The following is a 21,488-nucleotide window of genomic DNA, read 5'->3' on the forward strand; positions in this document are numbered from 1 at the left end:
TCTCTGTACATGTAATCTGTAGGTGTTACACTCTCTGTACAAGTAATCGATGTAGGTGTAACACTCACTGTACATGTAATCTATGTAGGTGTAACACTCACTGTACAAGTAATTTAATTATGTGTTACACACTGTTTTCATGTAATCTAAATAAGTGTTACACGCTCTGCATATGTAACCTCAGTATGTGTTACATTTTCTGTACATATAATCTCTGTAGGTGATACACTCTCTGTACATGTAATCTATGTTGGTGTTACACTCTCTGTAAATGTAATCTTTGTAGGTGTAACACTCTCTGTACATGTAATTTATTTATGTGTTACACACTGTTTTCATGTAATCTAAATATGTGTTACACGCTCTGTATATGTAATCTCAGTATGTGTTACCCTCTCTGTACATGTAATCTCTGTTGGTGTTACACTCTCTGTACATGTAATCTCTGTTGGTGTTACACTCTCTGTACATGTAATCTCAGTATGTGTTACACTCTCTGTACATGTATTCTCTGTTGGTGTTACACTCTCTGTACAAGTAATCTATGTAGGTGTAACACTCACTGTACGTGTAATCTATGTAGGTGTAACACTCACTGTACAAGTAATTTATTTATGTGTTACACACTGTTTTCATGTAATCTAAATAAGTGTTACACGCTCTGTATATGTAATCTCAGTATGTGTTACATTTTCTCAACATATAATCTCTGTAGGTGTTACACTCTCTGTACATGTAATCTATGTTGGTGTTACACTATCTGTACATGTAATCTCAGTATGTGTTACACTCTCTGTACATGTATTCTCTGTTGGTGTTACACTCTCTGTACATGTAATCTCTGTTGGTGTTACACTCTCTGAACATGTAATCTCTGTAGGTGTTACACTCTCTGTACATGTAATCTATGTAGGTGTAACACTCACTGTACATGTAATTTATGTAGGTGTAACACTCACTGTACATGTAATTTATTTATGTGTTACACACAGTTTTCATGTAATCTAAATAAGTGTTACACTCTGTATATGTAATCTCAGTATGTGTTACATTTTCTGTACATATAATCTCTATTGGTGCTACTCTCTCTGTACATGTAATCTATGTAGGTGTAACACTCACTGTACATGTAATCTATGTAGGTGTAACACCCACTGTACAAGTGATTTATTTATGTGTTACACACTGTTTTCATGTAATCTAAACAAGTGTTACACGCTCTGTATATATAATCTCAGTATGTGTTACATTTTCTGTACATATAATCTCTGTTGGTGCTACACTCTCTGTACATGTAATCTCTGTTGGTGTTACACTCCGTGTACATGTAATCTAAATAAGTGTTACACTCTCTGTACATGTAATCTCAGTATGTGTTATATTTTCTGTACATATAATCTCTGTTGGTGCTACACTCTATGTACATGTAATCTCAGTATGAGTTACACTTTCTGTACATATAATCTCTGTTGGTGCTACACTCTCTGTACATGTAATCTCAGTATGTGTTACATTTTCTGTACATATAATCTATGTTGGCACTACACTCTCTGTACATGTAATCTCAGTATGTGTTACAATTTCTGTACATGTAATCTCTGTAGGTGTTACACTCTGTACATGTAATCTATGTTGGTGTTACACTCTCTGTACATGTAATCTGTAGGTGTTACACTCTCTGTACATGTAATCTATGTAGGTGTAACACTCACTGTACATGTAATTTATGTAGGTGTAACACTCACTGTACATGTAATTTATTTATGTGTTACACACAGTTTTCATGTAATCTAAATAAGTGTTACACTCTGTATATGTAATCTCAGTATGTGTTACATTTTCTGTACATATAATCTCTATTGGTGCTACTCTCTCTGTACATGTAATCTATGTAGGTGTAACACTCACTGTACATGTAATCTATGTAGGTGTAACACTCACTGTACAAGTGATTTATTTATGTGTTACACACTGTTTTCATGTAATCTAAACAAGTGTTACACGCTCTGTATATATAATCTCAGTATGTGTTACATTTTCTGTACATATAATCTCTGTTGGTGCTACACTCTCTGTACATGTAATCTCTGTTGGTGTTACACTCCGTGTACATGTAATCTAAATAAGTGTTACACTCTCTGTACATGTAATCTCAGTATGTGTTATATTTTCTGTACATATAATCTCTGTTGGTGCTACACTCTATGTACATGTAATCTCAGTATGAGTTACACTTTCTGTACATATAATCTCTGTTGGTGCTACACTCTCTGTACATGTAATCTCAGTATGTGCTACATTTTCTGTACATATAATCTATGTTGGCACTACACTCTCTGTACATGTAATCTCAGTATGTGTTACAATTTCTGTACATGTAATCTCTGTAGGTGTTACACTCTGTACATGTAATCTATGTTGGTGTTACACTCTCTGTACATGTAATCTGTAGGTGTTACACTCTCTGTACAAGTAATCCATGAAGGTGTAACACTCACTGTACATGCAATTTATGTAGGTGTAACACTCACTGTACAAGTAATTTATTTATGTGTTACACACTGTTTTCATGTAATCTAAATAAGTGTTACACGCTCTGTATATGTAATCTCAGTATGTGTTACATTTTCTGTACATATAATCTCTGTTGGTGCTACACTCTCTGTACATGTAATCTCTGTTGGTGTTACACTCTCTGTACATGTAATCTATGTAGGTGTAACACTCACTGTACAAGTAATTTATTTATGTGTTACACACTGTTTTTATGTAATCTAAATAAGTGTTACACGCTCTGTATATGTAATCTCATTATGTGTTACATTTTCTGTACATATAATCTCTGTAGGTGATACACTCTCTGTACATGTAATCTATGTTGGTGTTACACTCCCTGTACATGTAATATATGTAGGTGTAACACTCTTTGTACATGTAATTTATTTATGTGTTACACACTGTTTTCATGTAATCTAAATAAGTGTTACACGCTCTGTATATGTAATCTCAGTATGTGTTACATTTTCTGTACATATAATCTATGTTGGCACTACACTCTCTGTACATGTAATCTCATTATGTGTTACATTTTCTGTACATATAATCTCTGTAGGTGATACACTCTCTGTACATGTAATCTATGTTGGTGTTACACTCCCTGTACATGTAATATATGTAGGTGTAACACTCTTTGTACATGTAATTTATTTATGTGTTACACACTGTTTTCATGTAATCTAAAAAAGTGTTACACTCTCTGTACATGTAATCTCAGTATGTGTTACACTCTCTGTACATGTAATCTCTGTTGGTGTTACATTTTCTGTACATATAATCTCTGTTGGTGCTACACTCTCTGTACATGTAATCTATGTAGGTGTAACACTCACTGTACATGTAATTTATGTAGGTGTAACACTCACTGTATATGTAATTTATTTATGTGTTACACACTGTTTTCATGTAATCTAAATAAGTGTTACACGCTCTGTATATGTAATCTCAGTATGTGTTACATTTTCTGTACATATAATCTATGTTGGCACTACACTCTCTGTACATGTAATCTCAGTATGTGTTACACTTTCTGTACATGTAATCTCTGTAGGTGTTACACTCTCTGTACATGTAATCTATGTTGGTGTTACACTCTCTGTACATGTAATCTGTAGGTGTTACACTCTCTGTACATGTAATCTATGTAGTTGTAACACTCACTGTACATGTAATTTATGTAGGTGTAACACTCACTGTACATGTAATTTATTTATGTGTTACACACAGTTTTCATGTAATCTAAATAAGTGTTACACTCTGTATATGTAATCTCAGTATGTGTTACATTTTCTGTACATATAATCTCTGTTGGTGCTACACTCTCTGTACATGTAATCTATGTAGGTGTAACACTCACTGTACATGTAATCTATGTAGGTGTAACACTCACTGTACAAGTGATTTATTTATGTGTTACACACTGTTTTCATGTAATCTAAACAAGTGTTACACGCTCTGTATATATAACCTCAGTATGTGTTACATTTTCTGTACATATAATCTCTGTTGGTGCTACACTCTCTGTACATGTAATCTCTGTTGGTGTTACACTCCCTGTACATGTAATCTAAATAAGTGTTACACTCTCTGTACATGTAATCTCAGTATGTGTTATATTTTCTGTACATATAATCTCTGTTGGTGCTACACTCTATGTACATGTAATCTCAGTATGAGTTACACTTTCTGTACATATAATCTCTGTTGGTGCTACACTCTCTGTACATGTAATCTCAGTATGTGTTACATTTTCTGTACATATAATCTATGTTGGCACTACACTCTCTGTACATGTAATCTCTGTAGGTGTTACACTCTGTACATGTAATCTATGTTGGTGTTACACTCTCTGTACATGTAATCTGTAGGTGTTACACTCTCTGTACAAGTAATCTATGAAGGTGTAACACTCACTGTACATGCAATTTATGTAGGTGTAACACTCACTGTACAAGTAATTTATTTATGTGTTACACACTGTTTTCATGTAATCTAAATAAGTGTTACACGCTCTGTATATGTAATCTCAGTATGTGTTACATTTTCTGTACATATAATCTCTGTTGGTGCTACACTCTCTGTACATGTAATCTATGTAGGTGTAACACTCACTGTACATGTAATTTATGTAGGTGTAACACTCACTGTACATGTAATTTATTTATGTGTTACACACAGTTTTCATGTAATCTAAATAAGTGTTACACTCTGTATATGTAATCTCAGTATGTGTTACATTTTCTGTACATATAATCTCTGTTGGTGCTACTCTCTCTGTACATGTAATCTATGTAGGTGTAACACTCACTGTACATGTAATCTATGTAGGTGTAACACTCACTGTACAAGTGATTTATTTATGTGTTACACACTGTTTTCATGTAATCTAAACAAGTGTTACACGCTCTGTATATATAATCTCAGTATGTGTTACATTTTCTGTACATATAATCTCTGTTGGTGCTACACTCTCTGTGCATGTAATCTCTGTTGGTGTTACACTCTCTGTACATGTAATCTATGTAGGTGTAACACTCACTGTACAAGTAATTTATTTATGTGTTACACACTGTTTTTATGTAATCTAAATAAGTGTTACACGCTCTGTATATGTAATCTCATTATGTGTTACATTTTCTGTACATATAATCTCTGTAGGTGATACACTCTCTGTACATGTAATCTATGTTGGTGTTACACTCCCTGTACATGTAATATATGTAGGTGTAACACTCTTTGTACATGTAATTTATTTATGTGTTACACACTGTTTTCATGTAATCTAAATAAGTGTTACACTCTCTGTACATGTAATCTCTGTTGGTGTTACACTCTCTGTACATGTAATCTCTGTTGGTGTTACACTCTCTGAACATGTAATCTCTGTAGGTGTTACACTCTCTGTACATGTAATCTATGTAGGTGTAACACTCACTGTACATGTAATTTATGTAGGTGTAACACTCACTGTATATGTAATTTATTTATGTGTTACACACTGTTTTCATGTAATCTAAATAAGTGTTACACGCTCTGTATATGTAATCTCAGTATGTGTTACATTTTCTGTACATATAATCTATGTTGGCACTACACTCTCTGTACATGTAATCTCAGTATGTGTTACACTTTCTGTACATGTAATCTCTGTAGGTGTTACACTCTCTGTACATGTAATCTATGTTGGTGTTACACTCTCTGTACATGTAATCTGTAGGTGTTACACTCTCTGTACATGTAATCTATGTAGGTGTAACACTCACTGTACATGTAATTTATGTAGGTGTAACACTCACTGTACATGTAATTTATTTATGTGTTACACACAGTTTTCATGTAATCTAAATAAGTGTTACACTCTGTATATGTAATCTCAGTATGTGTTACATTTTCTGTACATATAATCTCTGTTGGTGCTACACTCTCTGTACATGTAATCTATGTAGGTGTAACACTCACTGTACATGTAATCTATGTAGGTGTAACACTCACTGTACAAGTGATTTATTTATGTGTTACACACTGTTTTCATGTAATCTAAACAAGTGTTACACGCTCTGTATATATAATCACAGTATGTGTTACATTTTCTGTACATATAATCTCTGTTGGTGCTACACTCTCTGTACATGTAATCTCTGTTGGTGTTACACTCCCTGTACATGTAATCTAAATAAGTGTTACACTCTCTGTACATGTAATCTCAGTATGTGTTATATTTTCTGTACATATAATCTCTGTTGGTGCTACACTCTATGTACATGTAATCTCAGTATGAGTTACACTTTCTGTACATATAATCTCTGTTGGTGCTACACTCTCTGTACATGTAATCTCAGTATGTGTTACATTTTCTGTACATATAATCTATGTTGGCACTACACTCTCTGTACATGTAATCTCAGTATGTGTTACACTTTCTGTACATGTAATCTCTGTAGGTGTTACACTCTGTACATGTAATCTATGTTGGTGTTACACTCTCTGTACATGTAATCTCTGTAGGTGTTACACTCTCTGTACATGTAATCTGTAGGTGTTACACTCTCTGTACAAGTAATCTATGTAGGTGTAACACTCACTGTACATGCAATTTATGTAGGTGTAACACTCACTGTACAAGTAATTTATTTATGTGTTACACACTGTTTTCATGTAATCTAAATAAGTGTTACACGCTCTGTATATGTAATCTCAGTATGTGTTACATTTTCTGTACATATAATCTCTGTTGGTGCTACACTCTCTGTACATGTAATCTATGTAGGTGTAACACTCACTGTACAAGTAATTTATTTATGTGTTACACACTGTTTTCATGTAATTTAAATAAGTGTTACACTCTCTGTATATGTAATCTCAGTATGTGTTACATTTTCTGTACATATAATCTCTGTTGGAACTATAATCTCTGTTGGTGCTACACTCTCTGCACATGTAATCTATGTTGGTGTTACACTCTCTGTACATGTACTCTCAGTATGTGTTACACTCTCTGTACATGTAATCTCTGTTGGTGTTACACTCTCTGTACATATAATCTCTGTAGGTGTTACACTCTCTGTACATGTAATCTCAGTATGTGTTATATTTTCTGTACATATAATCTCTGTTGGTGCTACACTCTATGTACATGTAATCTCAGTATGAGTTACACTTTCTGTACATATAATCTCTGTTGGTGCTACACTCTCTGTACATGTAATCTCAGTATGTGTTACATTTTCTGTACATATAATCTATGTTGGCACTACACTCTCTGTACATGTAATCTCAGTATGTGTTACACTTTCTGTACATGTAATCTCTGTAGGTGTTACACTCTGTACATGTAATCTATGTTGGTGTTACACTCTCTGTACATGTAATCTCTGTAGGTGTTACACTCTCTGTACATGTAATCTGTAGGTGTTACACTCTCTGTACAAGTAATCTATGTAGGTGTAACACTCACTGTACATGCAATTTATGTAGGTGTAACACTCACTGTACAAGTAATTTATTTATGTGTTACACACTGTTTTCATGTAATCTAAATAAGTGTTACACGCTCTGTATATGTAATCTCAGTATGTGTTACATTTTCTGTACATATAATCTCTGTTGGTGCTACACTCTCTGTACATGTAATCTATGTAGGTGTAACACTCACTGTACAAGTAATTTATTTATGTGTTACACACTGTTTTCATGTAATTTAAATAAGTGTTACACTCTCTGTATATGTAATCTCAGTATGTGTTACATTTTCTGTACATATAATCTCTGTTGGAACTATAATCTCTGTTGGTGCTACACTCTCTGCACATGTAATCTATGTTGGTGTTACACTCTCTGTACATGTACTCTCAGTATGTGTTACACTCTCTGTACATGTAATCTCTGTTGGTGTTACACTCTCTGTACATATAATCTCTGTAGGTGTTACAGTCTCTGTACAAGTAATTTATTTATGTGTTACACACTGTTTTCATGTAATCTAAATAAGTGCTACACGCTCTGTATATGTAATCTCAGTATGTGTTACATTTCCTGTACATATAATCTATTTTGGAACTACACTCTCTGTACATGTAATCTATGTTGGTGTTACACTCTCTGTAAATGTAATCTATGTTGGTGTAACACTCTCTGTACATGTAATCTCAGTATGTGTTACACTCTCTGTACATGTAATCTCTGTTGGTGTTACACTCTCTGTACATGTAATCTCTGTTGGTGTTACACTCTCTGAACATGTAATCTCTGTAGGTATTACACTCTCTGTACAAGTAATCTATGTAGGTGTAACACTCACTGTACATGCAATTTATGTAGGTGTAACACTCGCTGTACAAGTAATTTATTTATGTGTTACACACTGTTTTCATGTAATCTAAATAAGTGTTACACGCTCTGTATATGTAATCTCAGTATGTGTTACATTTTCTGTACATATAATCTCTGTTGGTGCTACACTCTCTGTACATGTAATCTATGCTGGTGTTACACTCTCTGTACATGTACTCTCAGTATGTGTTACACTCTCTGTACATACAATCTCTGTAGGTGTTACACTCTCTCTACATTTAATCTATGTTGGTGCTACACTCTCTGTACAAGTAATTTATTTATGTGTTACACACTGTTTTCATGTAATCTAAATAAGTGTTACACTCTCTGTATATGTAATCTCAGTATGTGTTACATTTTCTGTACATATAATCTCTGTTGGAACTACACTCTCTGTACATATAATCTCTGTTGGTGCTACACTCTCTGTACAAGTAATCTATGTTGGTGTTACACTCTCTGTACATGTAATCTCTGCAGATGTTACACTTTCTGTACATGTAATCTCTGTTGGTGTTACACTCTCTGTACATGTAATATATGTAGGTGTAACACTCTCTGTACATGTAATTTATTTATGTGTTATACACTGTTTTCATGTAATCTAAATAAGTGTTACTCGCTCTGTATATGTAATCTCAGTATGTGTTACATTTTCTGTACATATAATCTCTGTTGGAACTACACTCTCTGCACATGTAATCTCTGTTGGTGTTACACTCTCTGTACATGTAATCTCAGTATGTGTTACACTCTCTGTACATGTAATCTCTGTTGGTGTTACACTCTCTGTACATGTAATCACTGTTGGTGTTACACTCTCTGTACATATAATCTCTGTGGGTGTTACAGTCTCTGTACATGTAATCTATGTAGGTCACTCACTGTACATGTAATCTATGTAGGTGTAACACTCACTGTACATGTAATCTATGTAGGTGTAACACTCACTGTACATGTAATTTATTCATGTGTTACACACTGTTTTCATGTAATCTAAATAAGTGTTACACGCTCTGTATATGTAATCTCAGTATGTGTTACATTTTCTGTACATATAATCTCTGTTGGAACTACACTCTCTGTACATGTAATCTCAGTATGTGTTACACTCCCTGTACATGCAATCTAAATAAGTGTTACACTCTCTGCACATGTAATCTCAGTATGTGTTGTATTTTCTGTACATATAATCTCTGTTGGTGCTACACTCTATGTACATGTAATCTCAGTATGTGTTACACTTTCTGTACATATAATCTCTGTTGGTGCTACACTCTCTGTACATGTAATCTCAGTATGTGTTACATTTTCTGTACATATAATCTATGTTGGCACTACACTCTCTGTACATGTAATCTCAGTATGTGTTACACTTTCTGTACATGTAATCTCTGTAGGTGTTACACTCTCTGTACATGTAATCTATGTTGGTGTTACACTCTCTGTACATGTAATCTGTAGGTGTTACACTCTCTGTACAAGTAATCTATGTAAGTGTAACACTCACTGTACATGCAATTTATGTAGGTGTAACACTCACTGTACAAGTAATTTATTTATGTGTTACACACTGTTTTCATGTAATCTAAATAAGTGTTACACGCTCTGTATATGTAATCTCAGTATGTGTTACATTTTCTGTACATATAATCTCTGTTGGTGCTACACTCTCTGTACATGTAATCTCTGTTGGTGTTACACTCTCTGTACATGTAATCTCTGTTGGTGTTACACTCTCTGTACATATAATCTCTGTAGGTGTTACAGTCTCTGTACAAGTAATTTATTTATGTGTTACACACTGTTTTCATGTAATCTAAATAAGTGCTACACGCTCTGTATATGTAATCTCAGTATGTGTTACATTTCCTGTACATATAATCTATTTTGGAACTACACTCTCTGTACATGTAATCTATGTTGGTGTTACACTCTCTGTAAATGTAATCTATGTTGGTGTAACACTCTCTGTACATGTAATCTCAGTATGTGTTACACTCTCTGTACATGTAATCTCTGTTGGTGTTACACTCTCTGTACATGTAATCTCTGTTGGTGTTACACTCTCTGAACATGTAATCTCTGTAGGTATTACACTCTCTGTACAAGTAATCTATGTAGGTGTAACACTCACTGTACATGCAATTTATGTAGGTGTAACACTCGCTGTACAAGTAATTTATTTATGTGTTACACACTGTTTTCATGTAATCTAAATAAGTGTTACACGCTCTGTATATGTAATCTCAGTATGTGTTACATTTTCTGTACATATAATCTCTGTTGGTGCTACACTCTCTGTACATGTAATCTATGCTGGTGTTACACTCTCTGTACATGTACTCTCAGTATGTGTTACACTCTCTGTACATACAATCTCTGTAGGTGTTACACTCTCTCTACATTTAATCTATGTTGGTGCTACACTCTCTGTACAAGTAATTTATTTATGTGTTACACACTGTTTTCATGTAATCTAAATAAGTGTTACACTCTCTGTATATGTAATCTCAGTATGTGTTACATTTTCTGTACATATAATCTCTGTTGGAACTACACTCTCTGTACATATAATCTCTGTTGGTGCTACACTCTCTGTACAAGTAATCTATGTTGGTGTTACACTCTCTGTACATGTAATCTCTGCAGATGTTACACTTTCTGTACATGTAATCTCTGTTGGTGTTACACTCTCTGTACATGTAATATATGTAGGTGTAACACTCTCTGTACATGTAATTTATTTATGTGTTATACACTGTTTTCATGTAATCTAAATAAGTGTTACTCGCTCTGTATATGTAATCTCAGTATGTGTTACATTTTCTGTACATATAATCTCTGTTGGAACTACACTCTCTGCACATGTAATCTCTGTTGGTGTTACACTCTCTGTACATGTAATCTCAGTATGTGTTACACTCTCTGTACATGTAATCTCTGTTGGTGTTACACTCTCTGTACATGTAATCACTGTTGGTGTTACACTCTCTGTACATATAATCTCTGTGGGTGTTACAGTCTCTGTACATGTAATCTATGTAGGTGTTACAGTCTCTGTACAAGTAATTTATTTATGTGTTACACACTGTTTTCATGTAATCTAAATAAGTGTTACACGCTCTGTATATGTAATCTCAGTATGTGTTACATTTTCTGTACATATAATCTCTGTTGGTGCTACACTCTCTGTACATGTAATCTCTGTTGGTGTTACACTCTCTGTACATGTAATCTCTGTTGGTGTTACACTCTCTGTACATATAATCTCTGTAGGTGTTACAGTCTCTGTACAAGTAATTTATTTATGTGTTACACACTGTTTTCATGTAATCTAAATAAGTGCTACACGCTCTGTATATGTAATCTCAGTATGTGTTACATTTCCTGTACATATAATCTATTTTGGAACTACACTCTCTGTACATGTAATCTATGTTGGTGTTACACTCTCTGTAAATGTAATCTATGTTGGTGTAACACTCTCTGTACATGTAATCTCAGTATGTGTTACACTCTCTGTACATGTAATCTCTGTTGGTGTTACACTCTCTGTACATGTAATCTCTGTTGGTGTTACACTCTCTGAACATGTAATCTCTGTAGGTATTACACTCTCTGTACAAGTAATCTATGTAGGTGTAACACTCACTGTACATGCAATTTATGTAGGTGTAACACTCGCTGTACAAGTAATTTATTTATGTGTTACACACTGTTTTCATGTAATCTAAATAAGTGTTACACGCTCTGTATATGTAATCTCAGTATGTGTTACATTTTCTGTACATATAATCTCTGTTGGTGCTACACTCTCTGTACATGTAATCTATGCTGGTGTTACACTCTCTGTACATGTACTCTCAGTATGTGTTACACTCTCTGTACATACAATCTCTGTAGGTGTTACACTCTCTCTACATTTAATCTATGTTGGTGCTACACTCTCTGTACAAGTAATTTATTTATGTGTTACACACTGTTTTCATGTAATCTAAATAAGTGTTACACTCTCTGTATATGTAATCTCAGTATGTGTTACATTTTCTGTACATATAATCTCTGTTGGAACTACACTCTCTGTACATATAATCTCTGTTGGTGCTACACTCTCTGTACAAGTAATCTATGTTGGTGTTACACTCTCTGTACATGTAATCTCTGCAGATGTTACACTTTCTGTACATGTAATCTCTGTTGGTGTTACACTCTCTGTACATGTAATATATGTAGGTGTAACACTCTCTGTACATGTAATTTATTTATGTGTTATACACTGTTTTCATGTAATCTAAATAAGTGTTACTCGCTCTGTATATGTAATCTCAGTATGTGTTACATTTTCTGTACATATAATCTCTGTTGGAACTACACTCTCTGCACATGTAATCTCTGTTGGTGTTACACTCTCTGTACATGTAATCTCAGTATGTGTTACACTCTCTGTACATGTAATCTCTGTTGGTGTTACACTCTCTGTACATGTAATCACTGTTGGTGTTACACTCTCTGTACATATAATCTCTGTGGGTGTTACAGTCTCTGTACATGTAATCTATGTAGGTCACTCACTGTACATGTAATCTATGTTGGTGTAACACTCACTGTACATGTAATCTATGTAGGTGTAACACTCACTGTACATGTAATTTATTCATGTGTTACACACTGTTTTCATGTAATCTAAATAAGTGTTACACGCTCTGTATATGTAATCTCAGTATGTGTTACATTTTCTGTACATATAATCTCTGTTGGAACTACACTCTCTGTACATGTAATCTCAGTATGTGTTACACTCCCTGTACATGCAATCTAAATAAGTGTTACACTCTCTGCACATGTAATCTCAGTATGTGTTGTATTTTCTGTACATATAATCTCTGTTGGTGCTACACTCTATGTACATGTAATCTCAGTATGTGTTACACTTTCTGTACATATAATCTCTGTTGGTGCTACACTCTCTGTACATGTAATCTCAGTATGTGTTACATTTTCTGTACATATAATCTATGTTGGCACTACACTCTCTGTACATGTAATCTCAGTATGTGTTACACTTTCTGTACATGTAATCTCTGTAGGTGTTACACTCTCTGTACATGTAATCTATGTTGGTGTTACACTCTCTGTACATGTAATCTGTAGGTGTTACACTCTCTGTACAAGTAATCTATGTAAGTGTAACACTCACTGTACATGCAATTTATGTAGGTGTAACACTCACTGTACAAGTAATTTATTTATGTGTTACACACTGTTTTCATGTAATCTAAATAAGTGTTACACGCTCTGTATATGTAATCTCAGTATGTGTTACATTTTCTGTACATATAATCTCTGTTGGTGCTACACTCTCTGTACATGTAATCTCTGTTGGTGTTACACTCTCTGTACATGTAATATATGTAGGTGTAACACTCTCTGTACATGTAATTTATTTATGTGTTACACACTGTTTTCATGTAATCTAAATAAGTGTTACACGCTCTGTATATGTAATCTCAGTATGTGTTACATTTTCTGTACATATAATCTGTGTTGGAACTACACTCTCTGTACATGTAATCTCTGTTGGTGTTACACTCTCTTTACATGTAATATGTAGGTGTTACACTCTCTGTACAAGTAATCTATGTATGTGTAACACTCACTGTACATGTAATCTATGTAGGTGTAACACTCACTGTACAAGTAATTTATTTATGTGTTACACACTTTTTTCATGTAATCTAAATAAGTGTTACGCGCTCTGTATATGTAATCTCAGTATGTGTTACATTTTCTGTACATATAATCTCTGTTGGTGCTACACTCTCTTTACATGTAATCTATGTTGGTGTAACACTCACTGTACATGTAATTTATTTATGTGTTACACACTGTTTTCATGTAATCTAAATAAGTGTTACACTCTCTGTACATGTAATCTCAGTATGTGTTATATTTTCTGTACATATAATCTCTGTTGGTGCTACACTCTATGTACATGTAATCTCAGTATGTGTTACACTTTCTGTACATATAATCTTTGTTGGTGCTACACGCTCTGTATATGTAATCTCAGTATGTGTTACATTTCTGTACATATAATCTCTATTGGAACTACACTATCTGTACATGTAAACTCTGTTGGTGTTACACTCTCTGTACATATAATCTCAGTATGTGTTACACATTCCACATCTAATCTTTGTAGGTGTTACACTCTTTGTACACGGAATCTCTGTAGACGTAACGCTCTCGGTAAATGTAATATCTGTAGGTGTTACACTATCTGTACATGTAATCTCTGTAGGTGCTATAATCGCTGTACATATAATCTCTCTATGTGTTACACATCTCTGCACATGTATTCTCAGTATGTGATACAATTTCTGTACATATAATCTCTGTTGGTGCTACACTCTCTGTACATGTAATCTCTGTTGGTGGTACACTCTCTGTACATGTAATCTCTGTTGGTGTTACACTCTCTGTACATGTATTCTCTGTTGGTGTTACACTCTCTGTACATATAATCTCTGTAGGTGTTACACTCTCTGTACATGTAATCTATGTAGGTGTAACACTCTCCGTACATGTAATCTATGTACGTGTAACACTCACTGTACATGTAATTTATTTATGTGTTACACACAGTTTTCATGTAATCTAAATAAGTGCTACACTCTCTATACATGTAATCTCTGTTGGTGTTACACTCTCTGTACATGTAATATATGTAGGTGCAACACTCACTGTACAAGTAATTTATTTATATGTTACACACTATTTTCATGAAATATATATAAGTGTTACACGCTCTGTATATGTAATCTCAGTATGTGTTACATTTCTGTACATATAATCTCTGTTGGAACTACACTCTCTGTACATGTATACTCTGTTGGTGTTACACTCTCTGTACATATAATCTCAGTATGTGTTACACATTCCACATCTAATCTTTGTAGGTGTTACACTCTTTGTACATGTAATCTCTGTAGGTGCTATAATCTCTGTACATATAATCTTTCTATGTGTTACACATCTCTGTACATGTATTCTCTGTAAGTGTTACATTCTCTGTACAAGCAATCTCTGTAGCTATTACACTCTCTGTACATGTAATCTCTGTTGGTTTTACACTCTCTGTACAAGTAATCTCTGTTGATGTTACACTCTAAGTACATTTAATCTCTGTAGGAGTTACACTCTCAGTACATGTAATATATGTAGGTGTTACACTCTCTCCTTGTAATCTCTGTAGTTATTACACTCTCTGTACATGTGAACTATATAGGTGATACACTCTCTGAACTTTTAATCTGTGTAGGTATTAAACTTTCTCTGTATATTTAATCTCTATAGTGCTACACTCTCTCTACATGTAATCTCTGTATGCGTAACACTCACTGTACATGTAATCTCTGTAGGAGTTACACTCTCAGTACATGTAATATCTGTAGGTGTTACACTCTCTCCTTGTAATCTCTGTAGGTATTACACTCTCTGTACATGTGAACTATATAGGTGCTACACTCTCTGAACTTTTATTCTGTGTAGGTGTTAAATTTTCTCTGTATATTTAATCTCTATTGTGCTACACTCTCTCTACATGTAATCTCTGTAGGTGTTACACTCTTTGTACAAGTAAGCTGTGTAGGTGTTACACTATCTGAACATGTACTGTAAGTGCTACATTCTCTATGTACAAGTAATCTCTGTAGGTGTTACACTCTCGGTACATGTAATGTATGTAGGCGTAATACTTTGGTTACATGTATTCTCTTAGGTTTTACATTCTTTGTACAAGTAATCTATGTAGGTGTTACGCTATCTAAACATGTAATCTCTGTAGTTGTTACACATGCTACATCTAATCTTTGTAGGTGTAACCCTCTTTGTACACGGAATCTCTGTAGACGTAATGCTCTTGGTACATGTCATATATGTAGGTGTTACACTATCTGTGCATGTAATCTCTGTAGATGCTGTAATCATTGTACATATAATCTCTGTAAGTGTTACATTCTTTGTACATTTAATCTCTGTAGAATTTACACTCTCTGTACATGTGAACACTGTAGGTGCTACACTCTCTGAAATTATAATCTCTGTAGGTGTTAAACATTCTCTGTATATTTAATCTCTATAGTGCTACACTCTCTCTACATGTAATCTCTTTAGGCGTAACACTCACTGTACATGTAATATATGAATGCCTGACAATCTTAGTACGTGTAATCTCAAGGTCTTACACTCTCCGCATGTAATCTATGTAGATGCTACACTCTCTGTACATGTAATCTCTGTATTCGTAGCGCTCTCGGTACATGTAATATCTGTAGGTGTTACACAATCTACATGTAATATCTGTAGGTGTTACATTCTATATGTACAAGTGTTGCACTCCCTGTAGGTGTTACACTATCGGTACATGTAATATTTGTAGGCACAAAACTTTCGGTACATGTATTCTCTGTAGGTGTTACATTCTTTGTAGAAGTAATCTATGTAGGTGCTACACATTCTACATCTAATCTTTGTAGGTGTTACACTCTTTGTACAGGGAATCTCTGTAGACGTAACGCTCTCGGAACATGTGATATCTGTAGGTGTTACACTATCTGTACATATAATCTCTGCAGGTGTTACACATCTCTGTACATTTATTTTTTGTAAGTGTTACATTTTCTGTACAAGCAATCTCTGTAGCTGTTACACTCTTTGTACATGTAAACTCTAGGTGCTACACACTCTGTACATTTAATCTCTGTAGGAGTTACACTCTCGGTACATGTAATATCTGTAGGTGTTACACTCTCTCCTTGTAATCTCTGTAGGTATTACACTCTCTGTACATGTGAATTATATAGGGCTACACTCTCTGTTCATGTAATTTATGTAGGTGTTACACTCTTCACTTGTAATCTCTGTAGACGTAACGCTCTCTGTACATGTAATATTTGTAGGTGTTAAACTATCTCTACATGTCATCTCTGTAGGTGTTACACTCTATGTAGGTGTTACACTCTCGGTACATGTAATATCTGTATGCGCAAAACTTTCGGTACATGTATTCTCTGTAGGTGTTACACATCTCTGTCCATTTATTCTTTGTAAATGTTACATTTTCTGTACAAGCAATCTCTGTAGCTGTTACACTCTTTGTACATGTAAACTCTAGGTGCTACACACTCTGTACATTTAATCTCTGTAGGAGTTACACTTTCGGTACATGTAATATCTGTAGGTGTTACACTCTCTCCTTGTAATCTCTGTAGGTACTACACTCTCTGTACATGTGAACTATATAGGTGCTACACTCTGAACTTTTAATCTGTGTAGGTGTTAAACATTCTCTGTATATTTAATCTCTATTGTGCTACACTCTCTCTACAAGTAATCTCTGTAGGCGTAACACTCACTGTACATGTAATATCTAAATGCGTAACAATCTTTGTACATGTAATCTCAAGGTCTTACACTCTCCACATATAATCTATGTAGGTGCTACACTCTCTGTATATGTAATTTATGTAGGTGTTACATTCTTCACTTGTAATCTCTGTAGACGTAACGCTCTCTGTACATGTAATATTTGTAGGTGTTACACTATCTGTACATGTAATCTATGTAGGTGCTACAATCTCTTTATATATAATTTCTGTATGTGTTACACATCTCTGTACATGTTTTCTCTGTAAGTGTTACATTCTCTGTACAAGTAATCTTTGTAGGTGTTACACTCGTTGCCACACTTTCTTTACATGTAATCTCTGTAAGTGTTACACATATCTGTACATGTAATCTCTGTAAGTGTTACATTCTCCATGTACAATTAATCTCTGTAGGTGTTACACTCTCGGTACATGTATTCTCTGTAGGAGTACCATACTTTATACAAGAAATCTGTGTAGGTGTTACACTATCTGAACATGCAATCTCTGTAGCTGTTACACATTCTACATGTAATCTTTGCAGGTGTTACACTCTTTGTTCATGTAATCTCTGTGGACGTAACGCTCTTGGTACATGTAATACCTGCAGGTGTTACACTTTCTGTACATGTAATCTCTCTCGGTGCTACACTTTCTGCACATGTAATCACTGTAAGTGCTACAATAATAATAATAATAATGTTTATTTGCCATATATTACATAACAGAATAACAATACAACAATAAATAATATACAATAAATATTGATAAAAAATAATAATATTAATCTATGGCTGCAGAGCTAGTCTAGTCTGTTTGCCATCAAAATATATTTTTAAATAGTTATTAATTAAAATGGGCAGTCAAGTAGACAGAAAAAAACTTATTAACAATGGTTTGCTTACACACAGCTAAATATGTGTATACCTCTATATATACTTATTGGAATATAACCAAGGATGATTACAGTGGATTAAATATTCTTTCACTTCTTTTTTAAAATTTGCTCGACTACGAATCAATTGGATATCCGGGGGTAAGCTGTTCCAAATTTTAGTTCCCTGGTAATCGACTGAAAACTTACCCAAATTTGTCTTTTTCATTGGTAGAAGAAAGTTTGAAATATTCTTTGACCTAGTGTGATAATTTGTGAGTATGGAAAGTGAAATAGTAATTAAGTAATTAAGGTCACGTGGCACTCTCTGTACATGTAATCTATGTAGGTGTAACACATCTCTGTACATGTATTTTCTGTGAGTGTTACATTCTCCGTACATGCAATCTCTGTAGGAGTTACACTCTCTGTACATGTAATCTCTGTATGTGTTACACTCTCTTCTTGTAATCACTGTAGGTGCCAAACTATCTGTACATGTAATCTCTGTAGGCGTTACATATCTCTGTGCATTGTGTGTTACATTCTCTATGTACAAGTAATCTCTGTAGGTGCTACACTCCCGGTACATGTAATATATGTTGGCGTAACACTCTGGGTACATGTATTATCTGTAGGTATTATATTCTTTGTACATGTAAACTCTATATGTGTTACACTCTCTACTTGTAATCTCTGTAGGTGTTTCACTCTGTGCATGTAATTTTTGTAGGTGCTACACTCTCTACATGTAATCGCTGTAGGTGTTATATTCTCTGTACATGTACACTATGTAGGTGTTACACTCTCTACTTGTAATCTCTGTAGGTGTTACACGCTGTACATGCAATCTCTGTAGGTGCTACACACTCTGTACATGTAATCTCTGTAGGTGTTACATTCTCTGTACAAAATACTCTCTGCAGGTGCTACACTATCGGTACATATAATATCTGTTGGCGTAACACTCTGTAAATGGAATCTGTGTGGGTGTTACACTCTACATGTAATCTATGTAAGCGTAACACTCTCAGTACATGTAATATCTGAAGGCGTAACAATCTTGGTACATGTAATCTCTGTAGGTGTTACATTTCAAATAAAAATCTGACCGACTGGCGCTCATTGTTGTCAAAACAAAAGGACTCCAATGTGTTTAGAATCTTAAAGACATATTTTTTAAATTAAATATTATTAAACATTACAAATGTATTCAAATGTTTATCTTAGTTTTTCAAACAATAAGCTTGGCGACTAATATTTGTCTTTTATTTGAGATGCATAACATACAAAAATGTGATCCACATTGTTGAAATGTTCAGTCTCATGTATTCATCCATGTAACAGGTTTCTTTGAAATATAGTGATTAGTACTTGAAATACCAACGTAAAAAAGAAAAACTGAATAATCATTATTATTGATATATATTAAGTTTTACCTAAAACGAATCAGGTCTTCCCATTGTCCCATAGAACCTATGTACTAAGTTTCATACATTTTGTTCTTTAGATATCAGTGGTACAGACACATATACATGCATACATACATACACTAACTGAAAGGACTCCTATTATGCACCTCGCACAAAATCACAAAATGCCAACTATTTTACAGGAGTTTTTGTTCCAATTTCAATCAAGCTCTATATGAACATAGCACATATGTCATTGAAGCACATAAGTTTGTTTTGCGGTTTGCTTAAAAACAGTAGACTGATGGCCATGTTGGCGTTATTTTCATTTGTCCTTGATCAGTTTTTGGAGAGGCTTTGACATTTTTTCGATGAAAGTAGGCTTGTGTTTTTATAACGTTTGATCGTTTTTTCCTACTTTGGCCAATGTCTTTCAAACTTGGTATGAACAACAAAATGATACTTCTTTTGATTGGAAATTACCAACTGGTTTATATGTGTTTATAATACATTGATGTTAGATATGGCAATCTTATTCCCGGGTGGTGTCATTTTGAAGAAAACTTAGATAAAATGGCATATGAAGTAACGCCTATTTTTAACATGCTGATTACTCCTCAAATATTGAATTAAAAAATCTGATTTTTTTTTTAATTTTTAAATGACAATGACATAATTGATAAATTCTTAGACAAAATTATTACTTGTTATTACTAAGCTTTCTATCGTACAATTTTTTCAAAATATGAGCGAAAACGCAAAAAACTTGATTACTTTCTGAGGAGCTTTCTTAAAGATGACTATGTTGGAGCCCGTAGGTGTTTGCCCGAAGAAATACAGTAAATATATGACAAAGAAACAATTGTATTAATTGAGTATTAATATATGTCTAACTATTCAAGGAAACCTTCATGTATGCTTTTTTTGTTCTATGTATAAAAATTACGATGTTTGTATTGTGTGAGAGTATTGTGCGCGGACGTGTCTTATATGTACGGATCTGAATAAACCTCAAACATACGACATCATTTGAACAACAAACATAGCGTGTGAGACTGTTTTAGTAATAAACATGGAGGTTCGGTAACATAATCGAGCTTTGTCAGCTATAGATATAGTCAGGAAAAATATCTTGATGATCTAGATTGAGGGGCCCATGTGATACAAACTGAAATTTGACAATATAGATATGAAGTATGTAGTATGCAGTGGGGTTGGAGGAATTGCGGTGATGTGATCAGTTATTAGCTCAATTCAATAACTAATCAAAATCGTTGTAAATGTTCGTCTTGCTCAAAAGTAATTCTAATTATAATATGGTTTTGTGATTTGAGGAGTGATTTTCCAGTGAACCCGACTCGCCCAGAAGTTACATATACCCAT

This window comes from Saccoglossus kowalevskii, chromosome 22 (genome assembly GCF_978046115.1).
Source record: "Saccoglossus kowalevskii chromosome 22, keSacKowa6.1, whole genome shotgun sequence".
Taxonomy (NCBI): domain Eukaryota; kingdom Metazoa; phylum Hemichordata; class Enteropneusta; family Harrimaniidae; genus Saccoglossus; species Saccoglossus kowalevskii.